The 21064-nt window shown below is 39.7% G+C and overlaps 1 long non-coding RNA gene across 1 annotated transcript; it reads right to left on the bottom strand.

Moving 5' to 3' along the window:
• Positions 1–9651: 9651 nt before the first annotated feature.
• LOC115921170 lies at positions 9652–11642 on the bottom strand. Its single transcript, XR_004062785.1, has 2 exons — positions 11435–11642; positions 9652–10344 (listed from the first exon to the last, which is right to left on the bottom strand). It is a non-coding gene; the product is annotated as an uncharacterized LOC115921170 (long non-coding RNA).
• Between the last annotated feature and the right edge of the window lie 9422 nt (positions 11643–21064).

The following is a 21064-nucleotide window of genomic DNA, read 5'->3' as shown; positions in this document are numbered from 1 at the left end:
TATAGCCTGTGATGCTACTACAGAGTGTTTGAAGTACCCCACCTAGCAACTCCTGAGCCTGATGCTGTCTAGGTCTAGCTGGCTGAAACACACTCTTCAGCTGCCTCCAACAAGTCTCCAGTGGTGCATCACGTCTTATCTCGCATATGTTGTGTAGGACACAGCGTGACATCACAACGTTGGAGAGCTTCTCTAGAGTGGTTTCGTTCCGCTTTAGGAGGCAACGCCATCTGCCTTTGAGTCTTCCAAAAGTCCCCTCTATGACCATCCTAGCACTGCTTAGCCTGTAGTTGAAAGGGCGCTGCTCCTTTGTCAGCCTGCCATTGTCTGGAAATCCCTCTGTAGTAGACCTGATATTAAATTACTAGCTGCCAGCATATAAATAGGTGTTGATTAAAAATAGTTCACATACAGAACTTCAACTTCAGGCCCTTTTATACTTAGGTTAGGCTTTATATGTACCTGAAATATGCATTACACTCATCGTCATTTAAGTCATTGAGATCAAAATAACTGTATTCTTTGTGTTGGAAATCCGGATTCAATGGTTTGTTGATGTCATATAGCAACATAAATTTGTAGTCATCCAGTAGATTAAAGAAAATCAACATCTCTCTAGCTCGGTGCAAGTTCGTCATTACAGATTTTGCGCGCCTCTGAATTTAGAATAATGTCCCCCCCCCCCCCAACAAACAAACTTCTTGTGTGTCCCTCCCCTTCCTTCAACAATGAAAATTTGACAAATTACAGAATAGTTTGATTCTTAGTATCACTTAAAAACATCTGCAATGCATTAATATGCAATTTTCAAATTTCAAATTTGATACTTCATAAAAAATTACTTTTATTTACCTAATGCAGAATTCATCTGGGGCTTCGTTCAATTTCCGAGCCAAGCCCATTTCCTGCATCTCATCCATCTCTTAGTCATACATGTATGCTTCACCATACTCAGCATTCTTCTTGAGCCTTTTTCCCGTAGACACTAACACCCTTTCAGCTTGTGCCCGATTGTCTGGCTCCTCATGGAGGCAAAGAGAGCGGTACTCATAGAACAGCACATCTTGAATCCAACAGACCACGATGTTCGATATTTCTTAAAAATTTCTAATTTTTAGTTACAAATATTTAATGCCAAAGCGTTCTGTTAGATTGGTTTCTGACCGCTGAGCACTTATTTTATGCATACCTTTTTTTGTCTTGGCAAAAATAGCTTTCCCTATCCTCTTGTCGATGTGCTTGGACATAAATGTGAACTCGGGATACAAATCACTCTGACGAAGTTGCCTAGCGCTCCTGTTGGTGGCAAGCTTAACGTTCCCATAATTCTGACCATACGGATGAGGGGCCTCACCACTCGGCTCAACATGAACAGTCACACGCTGCCCGGCATAACGTTAATTGCGCCAGTAGATGTCTTTTACCTTGGCCATTGCCGAGTTGAATACCATGCTCTCCTTATTCTGAAGTTCATCAGCTGAAAGGCCTGGTTGCTTGCTTGGTGGCCTATCCTCGCCGGGAAGTCTCGCTGGTAGATACACACTGGTGAGAGCACGAGTGCAGGGGCCCACAAGTGCTCGATGGGGTCGAGTGCAGAATCTCCAGGCGCACAACAGGTGACGACCATGGCATTCAGTTCCAGGTCACGGAAGAGTCAGGAATAGTAGAGCTCGTTGATGCCATGGTTCGGATGAAAGTCAGGTCCATCAGAAATAGGATTGATTTTGTTTAGTCCGGTGGGAGATTGAGTATGCAGTGATGAACGTCATTCATGTGGGTAACAGCACTGGTTGGGGATCTTGTGCTTCGGAGAAAAAACATCCGATGAGCCTTTCGTGGGCAACCTGAACAAAAAAAAGGAAGAGAACAGAGACAATTATTATACTTGTCCAAATAAATGAAATAAATATCTTAACAAAGACCTGTCATTTTTTACATTTCCTCAGTACGTAATTGTTAAATTCAACAAATGAGAAATAAGAATGACAAGTTTTACATTTCCCCAACATGTGATTCAGTTGTAGAACATATCTCAGTGAATTTGGGACTTTATGGTTAAAGATAAAATCACATTACTGTTTAATATGTGATGTCCAGAGAGAGAGAGAGAGAGAGATAGAGAGGGAGGTCTTTATCAAGATTTTGTAATTTACTGCTATTGCGTACAATGTAGTAACAAATATATAGCATTGACATACATTTATCTAAAATTACAACATTGTTCCCTTTGTCAGGTTTAAGAGTGACAATCTGTTTGTTGCTCCTGCAGATAGAGTGCCATCCCCAACCCTAAGCTTGTTCTTGTTTTCTGTTGAGTAGACTAGAGCTTGTGTGCCAAGCTTGGCAAACCTCACACGTTTGACAATTGATACATTGAGAAGTTCCCAAAAGAGATATTTCCACCATCTCCTCCAAATTCTTCCCACGTTGTAATAACTACGAAGCTGGTAGGCATGATTAACCCCTCCCATCAGTGCATTGTATTCTGCAATCACAAATGGAATTGAGATAATATTCCTTTGTTGAAACCGTGTGCCTGGTTTATGCATGTCACTCCTATTATTACTAGTTAAAATGGTGAAAACATCTTGCTCGTCTTTCCATTTTTGTGAGCATTACTTGGCCCTTGCTCCACTTTACGTTGTTGAACTTGTCAAACCGCACCTCTGATAAAGCTCGAGGAACTCCAATACGATTCTTTCTCAGTGTACCTCAATAATATGTGTCTGCCTGTAAAAGATCTCCGGCCAGTGGGATTGAGGAGAAATACTAGATACAAGTTAGAATAATCCATATCCAGGCCTAAATTAAACCCATGGATTAAAGAATCAAATACCTTTGTCTTGCTGGGAGCTACTTCGAACTGTTCGATGTCAACCTCGGCAGGCCTAATTACTTCAAGTTCATCTGAGTCGGAACTGGAGCTTGTAACGCTAGTATATAACCTCTTTGCTATGTTCCTCCGATAGCCTCTTCCAGACTCTTTGTCCGTCTCAATCGAGTCCCCTCTACACGTCTTGTTTCTTCTCTCTGAGCTTCAGTTCATTTTCTACAAGAGAAACAAATATTGCTTGAAAAAAAAGGTCTTCCAAATTAATGTTACCTTTCCATGCAGTTGCTGACATTCTTCCTTAAAAACCCTATTCTGAAACTCAACTCCCTGTCCACTTCTATATTGCCATCCGCGTGCCACTGGGGTTCACAAATCTGTTCCAAACAAGAAGATGAGCCATTCGGGGGGACAAGGTGCAATTCACCTGCGCCAAGAGACGGAAGGTCTGGAAACTGTACTTGGTGGGGTTGCACAACTTGAAGTATAAGAGCAGGAATTTATATAACCTAATTTTGCGTTTCCCACTTTCCCATCACCGTACCTTCTTGCATCCTAGGAGTCCCTGAAGAGGCATAGACTGGGTGATGCGTAACTATAGTTGTAGATGCCATCTTCTTGTTGGCCAACCTCAGGCTCTAGACCTTCAGCATCATTTCATTTCATTTATTTTATTTTCCACATTAAAAACCAGAAAAATATACAAGGTAACAGAATACATTGTAGACATTTGACACACAGAGCGAATGAAAAACAGATACATATAAAGCATAAAAGAACAATGAAAATATACATCAGTTAACCAACATCAACATTAAAACATAAAAAGGTAAGTAATGTAGATGGGGCTAGAAAAGCGAAGCTTATCGAGTCTAGCCCCGATAGCAATGAAGGGGAAGTCCACCCTGAGAATGAGAATTTGGCTGGTGCTTGCTCTTCTGGTGCACTCTGAGTCCATTGAGCCTCTTGTATGACTTGACACAGTGAGGACACACCAAACCTGCCTCTTCAGATACCTTCAGCCCTTCATGTAGCACATACTTATCAATTATCTTTCCTACCTCTTGTTTGATATATAAGACAGGGTCCATCGTCATGGGATCATATACATTAATGGTTTGATTTACTGATGTATTCTTAATCTTCAGTGAATTACCTGATATTGCACTCACTTTCACTGAAATGTTTATTTCATTATTCTGGATTTTGTAAATGTACAGAGATGCCAGGACTTGGGTGCCACATCTGTTCTATGTACATGTCCACTTGTATGCACTCTTTACATTAATTATGAATTTGATTCACTACACTAAATACACAGCAGTGTCAGTATATTACAATCGCTCAGTAAAGTATTTAATACCTGCTCTTCCATTCTCCTGAACGGTTACGTCAAACCAGTCCCAGGATTCGGCAGGCTTCTCGTGATTCTTTGCTGCTAGCGTGGCCTGTGCAGACTTTAGGGGCGGTCACTGACATGTCTTGTTGTCGGCACTCAGCCATGACGACGAAACAATGTCAATCTCGTTCGTCTCGTGGAACTCAATGATGTAATAGATGGACATATTGCTGCTTATACACAGGATACATACAGTCCTGTCATCTTAGTCATCTTCCTTCTGAAACCTCTCCCAGACTCCTTGTCTGTCTTATTTGACAATCCCTTGCAAACTTTGTGAGTCCCTGGCCAAGCAGGCCTTTGCCGTTCCCATTCCAGAGGATCAACTTCCATGCTATGGTCTTCAAATTTGAAGAAAGCAAATTTCTTATCCTCGGTCATTCCTTTGTCAAAATACATGCTTACAATGCATCCCTAATATTGGCCTCGGAAGAGAACACAATTTTCATGTCTGCATTGAAATCTTCCTGACTGAAGTAGTAGCGACTTAGAGTTAGGGTGTCCGTACATGTTGTTACAGTAGGTCGCCTTGCCAGCCCTTGGGAAGAATTAAATCCCACCCTCAAGGACTGGTCTGGCAAACAAACATTGTTGGCCGTCCAGTATACGAGAAACATCATCAGTTCCTTAGGCAGCAATGTCGCCATCCATAGTCCCAAGTACACGGACACCCTCTCCTCAAACGTCCTCTGGTCTACATTTTCAGAAAATACCATCTCCATGCTATCCTCGATTCTGCTGCCATCTGGAGATGCCCTCTCGTACAACCCCATGATATGCTCCTCCTGCACGCCTGCCCACATATTGTTGTATGAGGACAGGCCCTGCACTTCCTTTCTCCTGAATGGCTACTCCAAACCAGTCCAAGGATTGGGCAGGCTTCTTGTGATTCTTCGCTGCTAGCGTGGCCTGTGCAGACTTTAGGGGCGGCCACTGACATGTCTTCTGGTCCGCACTCAGCCATGCCGACGACACAATGTCAATCTCGTTCGACTCGAACTCAACGATGTAATAGGTGGACATATTGATGTTTATACACAGGATACATACAGTTCTGTCATCGTCCTTCTGAAACCTCTCCCAGACTCCTTGTCTGTCTCAATTGACAATCCCTTGCAAACTTTGTGAGTCCCTGGCCAATCAGGCCCTTGCCATTCCCATTCCAGAGGATTAATTTCCATGCTATGGTCTTCTACATGTACACTTGTATGCACTCTCTACATTCATTGTCAATTTAATTCACTACACTTGGACGCATCAATGTCAGTATATTACAATCACTCAGTAAAGTATTAAATACCTGCTCTTCCATTCTCCTGAATGGCTATGTCAAACCAGTCCCAGGATTCGGCAGGCTTCTCGTGATTCTTTGCTGCTAGCGTGGCCTGTGCAGACTTTAGGGGCGGCCACTGACATGTCTTCTTGTCGGCACTCAGCCATGCCGACGACACAATGTTGATCTCGTTCGACTCATCAAACTCAACGATGTAATAGGAACTTGACATATTGCTGCTTATACACAGGATACAATTGTGTGAATTAATTTATGATTAGAAAATAGGAAAACATACAATATATAACAATCTTCACCATATTTTTTACAAACATGATCGCTGTTGTATGCACTCCCAGAGGGGAGTGCAACGACATCCCTCTTATTGTTAGCCTTACACAAGTTGAAAGCCTGGCTCTCCAGCTCAGGGATTCCTGCCTCAGCTGGGCAGAAAACTGCTCTGCAGTCAGCATCGAAGAAAAACAGATTTTCCTGGTTAGCACATCTCCTATAAAACAAAAGATTGAGTAAACAAATTATTTTACCTACCTTCCCCATTATATATGAACAAACATTACTGGCTGTCCAGTACACAAGAAACATTAACAGTTCATTGGGCAGTAATGTAGCCATCCAGGTTTCCAAGTACATGACCACTTGCTCCTCCATTGTCCGCTGGCCCACATCATTTGAAAATAACAGCTCCATTTTATCCTCGATTCTGCTTGCATCTGGAGATGCCCTCTCATACAATCGTACGATATGTTGCTCTTGCACCCCTGCCCACATGTTGTTGTAGGAGGACAGGCCCTGTCCAATCTGGAGGATTGCATGGTAGGGACGGTATATAGCCACTGCACTGGCCAGACTCAACAGTACACTCCTTGCATTGCCCTGTGATATGTGCTGCCTGAAAACAAAGAGAAGGAGAAATAAAAGATAGACAAAATAAGAAACTAGATGGATCTAGCACCTGTTGCACCTTGTGCCATGGATCAAACTCATCCTTTCCTCAAGGGATCTCGGTAGCATGGTCGTATACATGGATCATTCCACTGATCAGCTAGAACAGCCAGAAAGTAACCTTCATTACTCTAGGAGAAGGTGCCGGTGTTCTACTGATCTTCCTTTTCTTTCGGAGGTTCCTTGGACTTGGAGAAGAATGGAGAGGATGTCCCTGAATGGCTGCTGTAGTAGCTCTTTGTGTAGAGGTTGTCCGCAACATATTTTTGACGATCATTTCTTGTAATGCTGTGACTCTTTCGTAGGCAGTCTTAACTTTATTATGACAGGTCTGGCAGGCAAATCCTTCTTGCATAGTCAGAGGTGCTATCTTATCTGGTCAAAAAATCTGGTCACGGACAAGAGCTTGAGAAGCTCAAGTTACGGCTCAGACATGTCTCTCAGCTATAGCTCGCTTCTATGCAAGTACATGACTACTTACTCCATTGTCTGCTTGTCCTCATCATTTGAAAATAACACTGATCTCCATGCTATCTTCTATTCTGCTGCCATCTGGAGATGCCCTGTCATACAATCGTATGATATGTTCTTGCTGCACGCCTGCCCACATAGTGTTGTATGAGGACAGGTCCTGTCCCGTTTGAAGGGTGGCTTAATATTTTTCAAAAGCAAATACAGGTATTTGAAAACGATTTTGAAGAAACTGTTCATACTTCATCAACTTCAATTCAATTCATTTATTTGTTCAACCATCAAATTATTACATACCGGTACAATGAAAATAAGTTACATCAAAAATTTAGAAGAACACAATGATGGTTTGGTGACCCCGGAGAAAGCAGGGCTTATAAAAAGGGGCCACCAAATTGACATACATTAAAAGATCAACAATACTTATACAAAGAAAATCACCATCGAACAATAAACATTAACTTATATTTCAATCATTACAACGTGAGCTATGTACATGTACTACAGTGTTAGTACCAATCATTGGTGTATGTAAGTTGTATGTAAATAAAAAGGCACCAAAGCAGTTTCTAATTTATGGCAGCTGAAACAACAACAAATATAACTCGCAAATAACTTAACAAAAGAATGAATAAATGATACAAAAAAGTAAACAACTGATTTCAAACACAAATTCTCCCTACTTGAACAGATAAACTCATATCAAAACCAGGAGCATCTTTCTTTTTCACACTTTCTTTTTTCTCTTCACACTTGCTCTGAGTTTGCAGTGTCAGTAGGCCTACAAACAGAGAAGTCTACTAGCTTCCTCTTGAGAGTAATCTCAACGGAGACTTGGCAGGGCAATTCCAGATCACTCAACTCCTCGGCGAAAAACTGATCCGCTGTAATTATGTCTCCATCACTGAGCCACAGCTGGATTGGGAAACTGTAAACAAATACATAAAAATAAAAAATAAAATAGAACATTAACCAAAAAACAAAAACAAACAAAAATCACCAATAACAATTGGCAACTAATGCAAAACACCAAATACAATAAACACAAACAAAACACTTTTTGATTAGCATCAGAAATTTGAAAATATTAACATAAAAAAACATTGAATAACTAATTAGCATTCAATTGCATAGACCACTGTTTTCACATTCATAAGAATTTCCAAAAATTTTAGGAAATCTGGATTTATTGCAGATAATTGCCAAAAAAATAAAAAAATACAGGACATTTTAAAAAATCCCACTATGCAAAGACTTATAATAATAAAATTGCCAAAATAACATACACAAAAAATAGATTTCTCTCAGAGGAAAACACAATGTTCATTTTAAAACACGCTTATTTTATCTGCAGACATATCATTGGCAAGTGGTGGCCAGACTATGTGTGTTTTGACCTTACTCATTGATGCCCTCAATTCTTGAGCAGAATGGAATAGCTCTCTGAAAGGATGAGATTCTGCTCCTGCCTGGTCTGGGAGAACACAATCACTGCTTTTGCTTTCCTCACTAGTGACTTCTTTAACAATATCCTCTAACACCTCTTTAATATTAAGTGTTTTTACAATGTAACTACAATTATGACATCTCTCGATCATCAACAACCAGATAATTACCATAGTACCTACCAGACTAGCATCAGCATCAGCATTAGAATTGCTCCCGAGCATCTGTTTCCTTAGCTGACTGGCCATTTCTTTGATCTGCGTCAGATCCTGCCCGGCCTTCTTTTTTACTACTTTGGATTTCTGTAGATAAATACAAACAGTCAGTGGAACATGAAATCTAAATAAGGAGCGGATCCTTAAACTGCCAAAGAACAATGTACTTACTACTTATAATGTTGTTTCCTTTCTGTTATGATTTTTTAAAATTTCTTTCTGGTAAGTTAATGCTTGCTTTTAAATCTACCGGTAGTTGCTTTTCTATTCCACTAATTCAATATTTTGGACCTTATTTACACGTAAAAACAAAGATGCAATGTGACTAGCTGTCAACAATATGTTGTATTACCTGACTGTGCTTTTGTTAGCAGTTGCATACTATAAATTAAAAAATGATAATAAATGCATGTTACATCACGCTTAAGGAACCAATATACATTTGTCATCAGCAATTCACAGAGTATACACACACATCCATAAAATCAGGAAAAAGTGAAAGAATAGAGTATAACCAAAGGCATTTAAAAGAGAACACCTGTTTAGTTGAATGGGTCAAGGTGGAATACTTGAAATCCATATCCAGGCCTAGAAACCCATAAAGAATCAAATACCTTGGTCTTGCTGGGAGCTACTTCAAACTGTTCGATGTCAACCTCGGCAGGCCTAATTACTTCAAGTTTATCTGAGTCGGAACTGGAGCTTGTAACACTAGTATATAACCTCTTTGCTATCTTCCTACGATAGCCTCTCCCCGACTCTTTATCCATCTCGATGGAGTCTTCTTTACACGCCTTGTTCCTCTTCTCTCTAAGCTTCAGTTCATTTTCTACAAAAGAAACATACATGTATATGGGTCATTCCATCGGGTTGGGTCATAAATTGTGACATGAAGGTTCAAAATTCAGAGTTGTTGAATAATTTGTTTATTGTTATATCCTGTTTTTAACACCCATTCTTCAATAGATTCCACTGGAATTGTGTGTATTCCTTCGCACACTTTCATTTAAAATGAAAAACAGACACACCAAAAAACCAACGTTACAAGGACATCTTTTTTTACTTGCTCATTTATTTTCTGATCTGAAACTTTGTCACAGTCTGTACTCCACTTTTTTGTGTGTGGAAAACATTTAGATGATGGGAGCAATAGTTTAGAATACTTAAAACTTGAACACAGCAACATTATATCAATTTATAAACATGAAACAAATGAGGAACTAGCAATCTTCAGATCATGTTTTTTTCTAAAGGGTAATCTTTTCTCTTGCATAGAAAATCTTGGCTACATTCCATGAAATGTGCCAATTAATTGATGCATGAAACATATTTAATGAGATGATAACACAATTGAAAGGAAACCTGCAAGATTTATGGTCTATATTCACCTCAACACCTCCAGTTACCTATGTTACACGGACATCATGTCCGAGTAACATCAGTATGATATTAGAGTAACTATCCTCTTATACTCATTGAAAAATGACAGACTACATCAAATGTCATCTGAAATATATTTTATCCCTTGATCAGTAAATTAAAAAACAGTATTCATACAAGAGGTATATTGATAGATATCAATGATCAACTTTATATCTTCTTCAAAATAGTGATTAGATTGGAAAGATCTTTGTTTTCCAGGAAGGTTTCGATGACTGGTCATTTTGCCTGCTCTCTTGATCTCTCTCTGCCGGAGCTGAATCCTCAAGGGAGTTATAGGAGCCATGAATGAAATGGATGCAGCAATCTAATAAATATGCATGAAAAGAAATAAATAAAAACCAATGAGTAAAGAATATTAAATGAGATAAAAATAAAACAAAACTGTAAACTGTTTCTGTGATTTTTCATTTCAAACGTGTGTTGTGTTTGCAATTATCAAGTACTTCTATCTAGATCTGTTGTAAAATCAAATTGTAAGAATTAAGGATGGAACAACTAGACAGAGGATTGCAAGATGGATAGGGAGTTCCTCACTTTTGGCTCGTTGCATGCCCAAATAGAAGTAGGTATTATTATTGGTTGTTCATTTTGATTTTTCTTTTAAGTTTAATATTTGTGTTGAATTATAAATTTTTGTTAAAAAATTATATTTGTTATTTATCATTATTTGGAGGGGGAGGGAAGGTGTTGAAGCCCCTTATCCCTCACTTCAACCTTTGGATGAGGGGGAAGGGGAGCCAGATCAATGATTATTTAATTTAAAAAAAAAAAAAAAAAAAAAAAAAAAATTATATTAAAAAAAAAGGCTCATTACATTATTATGTATCCAATTTTAATTGAATCGGAGGGGGGGGGGGGGGGGGGGGGTGCCCTCCCCCTTTAACCCATTCTTCTCTATCTCAACCCCAACCCTCAACCCCCTTTTTGCCCAAAAAGTTGTGTATTTCGGGTCTCAGATTGAACTTCCTAACTTGAAGGAAGCAATGTTCAATAACTTGCGTTTTTCGTTAGGCTTAGCCATCATTGTTCAATGACAATTAATGGCACCATATAAATAATATTAATTAATTTAAAACTTGTCAGAAAAAATCTGAGGTGTAGGAACATCATGAATATCATTATTTACGGGATTCTTATAACTAAATTCAATTTCTGTTTAAGAAACTAGCTTTTTAAGGGTAAAAGTCCGGCATTGATTTTGCATGTTTCGTTATAACACATATATCAGTATGTGGGACAACAGTAAAATATTCACTCACATGTGATGGTTTGAAAACCGGTTTAAGATGAAAATAACACAATTTAAAATGGAATTACATTTTTAAAACATGGAATTTCATTGTCCATGATAATAATTTGGGCCATAAAAATAACTTAAAAAACATATTACGTACCAATTTGGGCGCTGACGGGCGAAAATGGCTGCACCACGTTACAAAGACATCTTCACGTTTGTGGTTGCACTGTAGGGGTAGGTCGTCGCAGTCCGGCAAAAAACATGTTCTGCGCATTCGTGAATAACTAGCAGGTCATTTTAACACCGAAAACTGAAGCTAGCGGGCTGGTTTATATCTCAAACACCGTAATTTCACACCTACGTTACCAAATCACGAAGGACATCGCGCCCGATTTTCGCGGTAAATTAATTGTTTTCTTATATTTACCGACCGATTTAATCATCATTCTTTCTACATATGTTCATGAGGGGTTGTACCTTCCTAATAAGATGAAACTTTCTAAGAAAATATCCTGCTAAATTTGTGTAAAATGCTAGAATTACCGCCGTTACGAAAAAAGTGCCTAGGACATCGTTGGTAACGTAGGTATTGTGTTTTTTCAATATGAAATAACTTGCCGATTTTTTGCACATTTCACTTGAGCTTCTCAGACATAGTAGGGGTACTAAAGGTGACATGTTTTAAGTAGGAAACATTGCATTATGATGAACTTTTTTCCAGAAATAAGTTCATGAAAATGACATGTTTTCATGTCACAACTTTCACCCTCAAAATCGCTGAGACATCGGTAGTAAAACTCTCACCAAAAAAAAAATATGATGAAGAAGTTTCTGTTTTCATGTTTATTTATTCTGTACTACATTACTCTTCAATATAACATACTTTTATTTTTCTAAAAATACATTCAAATTTGAGTAAATAGCTTCTAAACATTCAAACACGTGAAAATGCTGAAAAGACCCAACCCGATGGAATGACCCATATTGCTTTAAAAAAGGGTCTTCCAAATAAATGACGAAGAGTCATGAAAAGGTTAAAACTTTGCAGATCAATAGAGCACGAGGCGCATCAAACTGTGAGTGTGACAAACATGTGTGTTAAAAATAAACTAAGATTAAAAAGATTATTTAGATTAGACCTCTAGTCTTAGTCTTATGACTCTTAATTAATTAGGCCTACAGCCTGATGAGTTCAACTCATTTATTGTCCAGGTGTCAACTCAGTCAGGTGTCATAATCATAATAATTAGGGCAGAAAATGAACTTTCTAGAAATTTGATTTTCTCTTTGACTTTGAGTTTGAGATTCAAATACCATTTGGAGTAGACTTGCCTTGTATAGATTCTACTAGAGTAGACTAGACCTACGCATCATAACAATTCATACGAGTTGCATCAAATGAAACTAGACTCTATGATATGAAAGTGGATCTAACTAATTCTAACTGGACTTTTGATTTTGATGAGCTACGACTGTAGAATCTGAATAACTTACCGCTCACGGCTAGAACAATTGCATTGTGCTCTGTTGCAGTTCCAGATCCAAACGGGCCCTTGCCTGGCCAGGCAAGTTTGACATTGTCGTCGACACTTAGTTCGCCGCCAATGGGCTCTTTAACCCATTCAAGACTGTCAGACACAATATATTCATATTATTGTTTACAGTCGGACATCATGAATTTGCCCCCTCGTATAAGTTCAGGATGTGTTCTTCTTGCACTCCTGTCCACAGATTGTTGCATAAGGACAGGTCCTGTCCAGTTTGAAGGGTGGCATGATAGGGGCGGTATATAGCCACTGCACTGGCCAAACTTAACAGGTGTGATTTTTCAGGGACTGAATTCTTCACTGATTCATTAATGTCCTCACTTAAGCCAGTGCTCCAAGCTAGAAAATGATATAGCTTGGTAGGAACAAGCTCAGTAATCTTATGTACTGTACAGACATGTCATTAGCAAGTGGTGGCCAGACTGTGTGTTTTGACATTTATATGAAGAAGAGTTAAGCCACTGTTCGCATGATTATATTTAGATGCTGTTTCAAAAAATTGATCTTCTGTATGATAATTACAATGAACATTAGGGATATCATAACCGTCACATAAATTGCTCATATTGTCTTCATAAAATCTACAAATTTCATCATCCATTTGAGCCATATTGATACTGAATGTGCAACATTACATGAGAGTATTGTATAGTAGGTGGCTGGCAATACAGACAAACATGCAAGAAAGGAGAAAACGTGACAACAAAAAAAACGGAATAAGGTGAAATAAACTCAGCAATTCATGTAGGGTACTGAGAAAAGGGGAAACGGGAAAAGGAAACTGGGATAGACTCAGAAATGGGGAATGAAGAGAAGGGCAATGAAAAACAAGGAAAATTGTAACATCAAGCATAATGAAAAAGACATAAAGTATATAAGATACAAGATACAAAAAACAAAGCATGTCAACAAAGTACAAACTGTACATAAATAGCACACTTAAAACCAGACATGGTTATCTGACCATGGCAAGACAATGTTGTAACTAGTAAGTTCACTGTTAATTGTTCAAGTCTTCAAGAGAGTTGATCAACCTTTTTAGTTCTTTGCCCTTTGTGGCAGGGACAAGGGCAGTAACTCGCCCATCCCTGGTCCACGCAGCCTTGACCTCTTTATTGTCCCGGGTTGCCTTCAGCAGCCTCACGTTTTCTTTAGTCAAGTCCTCTTGAATCGACTTTCGTGTGCCGGCAAGCTTACGTCTGCTGGCCAGAACTTCACTCCTCTTCCTGTATGATTGGAATTTGACAATAATTGGCGTAGGTGAATTGGCCTTTCCTGGATGTTTCGGCGGGACTCTCAGGCCTTCAAATAATTATTGAGCAGAATGGAATAGCTCTCTGAAAGGATGAGACTCTGCTCCTGCCTGGCCTGGGAGAACACAATCACTGCTTTTACTTTCTGACTAGTGACTTCTTTAACAACATCCTCTACCACCTCTTCAATATTAAGTGTTTCTACAATGTAACTACAATTGTGACATCTCTTAGTTGTCAAATCGACTTAAGTGATTGCAATCTCCTAAGTAATAGTCTGATTTGCAGAACCTTTTATCGAATAGTATAGTATCTTTAAAGAGAATAGTTTTATTTTTTAGAGCCCTCCTTGCAGACGCGCACTTAGAATTGATCTTCATGTTGAAGTTGCATGGAGAAAGGCATGCCGCCCCGGTTGTTTTATTTGTTTTTATTTTTGAGAGTCTTCCTTGCATACGCGCACTTAGAATTGATCTTCATGTTGAAGTCGCGTGGAGAAAGGCACGCCGCCCCGGTTGACGTCCTAAACTTCTTCAGGATGCATTCTGAAAAAGGAAAAAGGAATTTACACTGCTTTTGCTTTCCTGTCTAGTGACTTCTTTAACAACATACTCTACCACCATTAAGTATTTCTACAAACACAATATCACTTCCACTCTGACGTGATGGCTTGGAAAAGCAGGGAACAGGATGTGAGCGCCTAAGTCTCGCCTTCAGACGACCAGATTTGTGCAAGGAAGCATCAATGCCTTCCACATCTGTCGCCTCTTTGATGAACAACCTGTTAAGTTTGGTTAGACGCAAGATTTCTTTGTTTTAAATTATCTTATCTCTACCACTTTATTACAGATTTTTCATTCAATTGCTGTGAACTTTCTCCTTTTGTTTGGGATTTACATCTCTGTACTACCTTGGTCTATCGCAGATAACATGATTTATGATACTTTACCTCAATAGCAACAAGATCTTCATCTCTTATGTCTAACAGCAACCTTTGATCTTGCTTCATCTCTGCTGCATTAAATAACTCCCCCCCCCCCACTCGTAGTTTCACAGCTCATTAATTCCTTTGTTTCCTTGTTCCTGGGTCCTTCACATGCTAGAGGACCAACTGCCCCTGAAAAGGTTACCAAAGGATATCATCCTCGGAAGAGGGAGGGTTGACGGGCGATGAAGATGACTCTATCCCCATTCAAACAATTGGTCAATTGACCATTCATCCTCAGCCTTTGCCGATGGATCTCACTTTCTATTTCTTGCTTTCGGGCTGCCACATCATTTTTTATCACATCGTCACTCGGGGATAAAGGGATATCCTTAATGACAACCCTTGTAAGATGCTCATCCCTTGCCATTGCCTGGCTAGGCAAACCTTGACATTGTCGTTTACATTTATTTCGCCACCAATGGGCTCCTTTACCCATTCCAGAGGACATACTTCCATGCTATGGTCTTCGAAGTCAAAGAGAGCAAATTTCTTAACCTCTGTCATTCCTTCATCCATGGTTGAATCAGTAGAAAGTAGCATCCTTCAGATCTAGAAAATATTTGGCCTGTACAAAAGGATATATCAAGAAATTTGTTGACTGTATTCCATAGAAAAATCCTTTACGTTGCATAATTGTATTGAGTAGAGACTCTCATCATGAATTACTTTACGAGAGTCCTTACAATCCCTTATTGGGGAAGACGCCAATTTACGGTCCTCCCTAGCCGGAGAAACCCTCTTCCGAGTCGAAGACGTATATTTCCGCGGCGAACGGAAACTAACTGCCTTATGCTGCGGAGAGGTCTTGTGGTCAATGGTTTTAGCCTTCTCTTTGGATTTTCCTCAATCACCTTTGACTTTTTTATTACTAACTTCATGCTCGTCAGTCCATCATTTTGTGGTATGAAAAGATGAAAAACTGAATTTTACATGAATAAAACCATTTTGCACTTGAAAAATTGAGTTGTATTCTGACTCCTTATCATCAAGTTATCAAACTATGTCATTCACATTTACCCAAAGAAACAATAAGTGTGATGATAATGTATTCTTTGGATACAAATCGAACGGATATGGAGAAGGTGGCCGACTGTCTTCAGGTGTGGGAGTATCTTTAGGAGGAGACCGATCATTATTAGCGCTCAACTTCTCCGTAAATGGCGCAAAATTCTACAATCTCGGAGGGGTTCCTAATATGAGGAATCTCTATAAGCGACTCTGCGGTTATATCACTCGCCTCTCTAAGAACCAGGGTCCTTTCGGCTAAGGTCTTGCCAATGTTCGGAACCTGTAATAGCTCTTCAGGCTTGCAATAGTTAATCTGTATCTTCGGCATGATACAGTTAATTTAAACATTATACACTTTACGTATTAGTATTAACCTTAAAATTTAACCAAGTAAGGATTGTTCAATCTAAATGGACAATTCTGTTAAACAGAATGTAATTCATAGACGGAGACTTTTCCTATCAATAAACTGAAATAATTCAAATTCAAATTCAAATTCAAAGTTTCAAACATTCAAATCCATTTTGACTTGTCTAAGGGGAAAGTTTTGTAAATTTTGAAACTAATTGAATGACCGGTTTCTTTCCAGAATGCATTTTGGCATGGGTCAATCGCGTGTGTCGTGTGCATGCCTGGTCCAGAAGAATACCCTCCTGAAGCAGAGTACTAACGATTACTGTTCCAACTCGTGGAGAGGTCAAAAAATCTGGTCACGGACAGGAGAAGCCTCCTTCTTTCGTCAAATAAAAAAAAAACCCTGATGATTCCTGTCGATTTAAATTAAAAGGTGTCAATTTTTTTTCTTCAGAAGGAGAAAAAAAAATATGACATTCAAATCACGACAGGCGAAGAGCGATCACAACAGTTCACTCGAGCTAAAGAGACGTGTTCCATAATCCATACCCAGATCTTCGTTTTGATGCCCTGTCATCGTCCTGTTTTCAACAGGGACTGGTTGTCTTCTGCCTTTTTGAGTTTTTTCCTGGCTTCTTTATACAACTCTTTCCTGGTTTCTGTGAAGGACTCAAGGGCCCGCTTCCGAATCTCCATATAAAGCAAGACATGTGAGAATTAAAGACATTTTTGTAATTACCAAGTATAATATCCAGAAGATGGACAGTCCTGCCATCTTCCAAGATAATGTCTCTTTTAAATGGATCTAAAGTATAGATCACTCCTTCCCCTTGGGTCGTCATTACCATGTCACCTCGTTCGCATTTACCAAACCAAACCAAGCGTTGCTTGTCATATCTCTTTGGGGCATCTCTCCTTCGCTGATGCTGAAATGGCTTCACTGCAAAAAAGAAGAAGTTATCATATCAATACTGAACTACACATTACATGTAAAAGTCCATTCAGCAATTGCATGACAAAGCTCAGCAACATTTTGTAACTTACAAAATCAATGGGATACAGGGCATCAAAGAGAATGTTGCAGATGCAGGAGACATTTTATTTTTTGTCTTCTTGCTACAAAAAGCTGTGGACCAATCAATTTTTTTTTAAAGCTACCTTGGTAGTTCAAAAGTATTTGTGTCTTAAATCGTCACAAAATTTAAACTTAAAAAAATCCATAACATTACATGTACATGGTTCAATCCACAAACGTCAAATCAACCAATGCTAAGAAAGTTAGACTTAATGTTAGGGGATACAGTTAGATCTGGATCTAACTTAAAATAGTCTGGGGGTCGTTTCACGAAGCCAGCTCCATGACAGTCATATCTTTGAAACAACTTGTCGGCAAGCTGACATCTCCGGTGACCATTTCTTTTTTTCCTCCTCAGTCTCCTGTTCCTTCATATCGGCTTCTATCTTGACCAAGCTCTCTACAATTTGAGTCATTTCCGTTTCTGACTGCGTCATCTCTGGTGCAATTCCACTTTGCCTCCTCTCCAGATTGTTTTTTGTTTTGATGTTGTCTTTAATCAAATTGTATCTGTCACGGACCGATCTCCGTGAAACATCTATACCATGGCCTTGTAGTTTAGTGCCTACATCTTCCCACACCTTTCCCCTCTCGCGAGTACGGTCTTTGTACTGAAAGGGGTTTAAAAATTCCACCTCCCAGCACAGTGTGACATTCATCTCGTTTGACCAAGTAGTAGACCTATAAGGACAGAGAAAAAAAGGACAGAATGAAATCAATTTGTGATGAGGTAAAAGATATAATGGTGTATGATAACAATATCTTTGTAGATTAATTTGGGTTTTAGAGCTGACCCCTATATCAAAAGCCTTGTAAAGTTGAAAAAACAATGGCTTAAACAAATTTTGTGGACAAGCAAGATAGCCTGGAAATGTGTTTTAAAATGTTTCTGCTTCATCAAACTCCATCAAGTAAATATATGATCTTCGAAAAGAGGAACGGCCTGGAAGTAATTACAAATTAACAATATTGTATAATGGTCCAAACTAGTGAAATTGTGAAGGCTCATGAAGTCTTGTTTGAAGACCATCAGCTCAGTGCAGTAGGAATCATCAACCAAGTTGGCAAAAATTGTGTTATAGATTGTCTCCTCCACAAGTCTATCCAGAGCCCCTGTGAGGATCTGATCCTTCATTATCCGCATGGCAGCCGCCTCTGCATAGTTATTTGTGTTGTTGTTACGGACATTCAGGTTAACTCGGTAACACACTGCCCAAGACGTCTTTCTGGCATAGATGTCCTCCAAGTGCTTACGTACATTCGCATACCTATCCAAGGTTTCGTCATTCATGATTTCCTCATGTTCGTTTCGGGGGGGTTGAGAGCGAGCAAATCTTTCATTACTTGTTGTACGAGGACAGGCTCTGTTGATTCCGTCTCCCATTTTTCGTCCTCTTGACAGCTAATGTCTGCTGCTCCATCCAATATAGGACAGAGATCTGTTTCTTCTACTCGTTGAGGTATACCTTACATACTAAAGTAGACTGCGAGTCTACCTCGAATACACTACCATGGTTTCACTCACCTATAGTCCTTGAGGGTAAAATCATCCATCTGAGGTACTTCTAGGTGTCTGAATCCAGTTGTGTGTAGTTGCATGCTTAAGAGAGCGAGGCTTCCTCTCCAGGCTCCAAAGTGGAATGCCGCCCTTTAAAGGTGAGGGCGGCATTTGGCATCTGCTAGGTCTAGTGGATGTCTGCTAACCTCAGCTGGCGTCTGCTAGGCCTCATTTGGGCCCTACTACAATATACCTTGTTCATTTGTGTATCGTTAATTACCACTGCACCACGCATAAAACGTGCCTCTACTCCTCTTATTTCAAATGGTTCAATTATTTGGCGTCATAGACGTCATTGGCATATACTGCACTGATAAGTTGGCCAAAACTAAAATCGATGTTTCCTATAACATCTCCAGGGCTGATTACGCCAAAAAGGCAGTCCACCTACCGATGGACGATGAAATATCCAATTCCTTCCTTGACTGTTGCCGCCTTAGTTGGCAGCAAAGCTCCTCTTATCCCAGAGTCTGTCTCCTGCTCTTGCAACAACTTGTCCACATCATTTGAATCTTTACAAACGAATCCACACATTTCTTTTTTTGTGAGGTACTTATTAGCCCTCACCTTAAGGTCAGTCCATTTTTTGTTATGTCCTTCCACTTCCTCTCCCTTCCCCTCACTGTTGACTTCAGGACGAGAAAAATACCCTTAGTGGTGTGTACTGGCCATCAGGGCATCTGCAGGACGAGTAGAATACGCTCCTGAAATACCCTATAATGTTACACCATGGTTCACATGATTCTCCTATGGTACTACAATGAGATGAAAACAGGCCTGCTTTAGTATCCTTTCCCAACACTCCCTCAATTGCTTGTGGGCTCTGTGCCTGTTGGACCGCTCCAAATATGGGATGAATGGAGAAGGCCCCTCCACCTACATGTAGTTAGTGAGAAAATGATGATAAGTGATTCTACTTCCATTTTCTGCCATATACTAGGTATCACAGAAGAGCTGCATTGAGTGGGGACACGAACAGAGTTATTAAGCATATAAACATATGACAAACTATTTTAGGTACATAATTATTATAAACATTATACATCATAATAGCACTTTGAATTATTTCCTGGAGGGTGTCTTCGGACCTCCCAAGGACTTCCTTTCTTTGGTCTTCGGACCTCCCAAGGACTTCCTTTCTTCGGACCTCCCAAGGACTTCCTTTCTTTGGTCTTCGGACCTCCCAAGGACTTCCTTTCTTTGGTCTTCGGACCTCCCAAGGACTTCCTTTCTTTGGACCTCCCAAGGACTTCCTTTCTTTGGTCTTCGGACCTCCCAAGGACTTCCTTTCTTTGGACCTCCCAAGGACTTCCTTTCTTTGGTCTTCAGACCTCCCAAGGACTTCCTTTCTTTAGTCTTCGGACCTCCCAAGGACTTCCTTTCTTTGGTCTTCGGACCTCCCAAGGACTTCCTTTCTTTGGTCTTCGGTTTAAGTTTGTTAATAAGAAGATCATCAAAAGATATTGAAGTTGTGCAAAATACACTTTAATATTCGGAATGATTCTACTTCCATTTTAGGCCATATACTTACAATGCTGCTTGCAGTAATGCAAAACGAATCTACGTTTTGCGTCTCGACTACACTGCGGCCCCCTGATCGTTAATGCGTGACATCTTCTGGGCCTCCTAAGCACCATCCTCCGTACCCTAGTATGATTAAGATACAGTAAGTACACTTATAAATGCTTGCACAATCGAGACAACATTCAACAATATTCAACATTGCTACTTCCTTCTTTTTTATGTTCTGTTTATGTATTTGTAAAGACTTAGGAATATTTGTCTTGTTCTTCTTGGAGAGATACTTATTTGCCCTCACCTTCAAGTCTGTCCACTTCCTTTTGATGTCCTCCCACCTCCTCTCCCTTCCCCCCCCCCCCCCCCCCCCCACTGTAGCCTCTAGCAGCCGGGCGCACTGCTCCCATGTTTTACGTTTTCGCTCTTCAACCTGCATCAGATAGAACATAAATATCACAGTGATTATATCACAAAACTTCACTGCAG

Source organism: Strongylocentrotus purpuratus, unplaced genomic scaffold, assembly GCF_000002235.5.
Source record: "Strongylocentrotus purpuratus isolate Spur 01 unplaced genomic scaffold, Spur_5.0 spur5_scaffold_1, whole genome shotgun sequence".
NCBI classification, from domain to species: Eukaryota; Metazoa; Echinodermata; class Echinoidea; order Camarodonta; family Strongylocentrotidae; genus Strongylocentrotus; species Strongylocentrotus purpuratus.
This window is presented reverse-complemented; position numbering and strand designations above follow the sequence as displayed.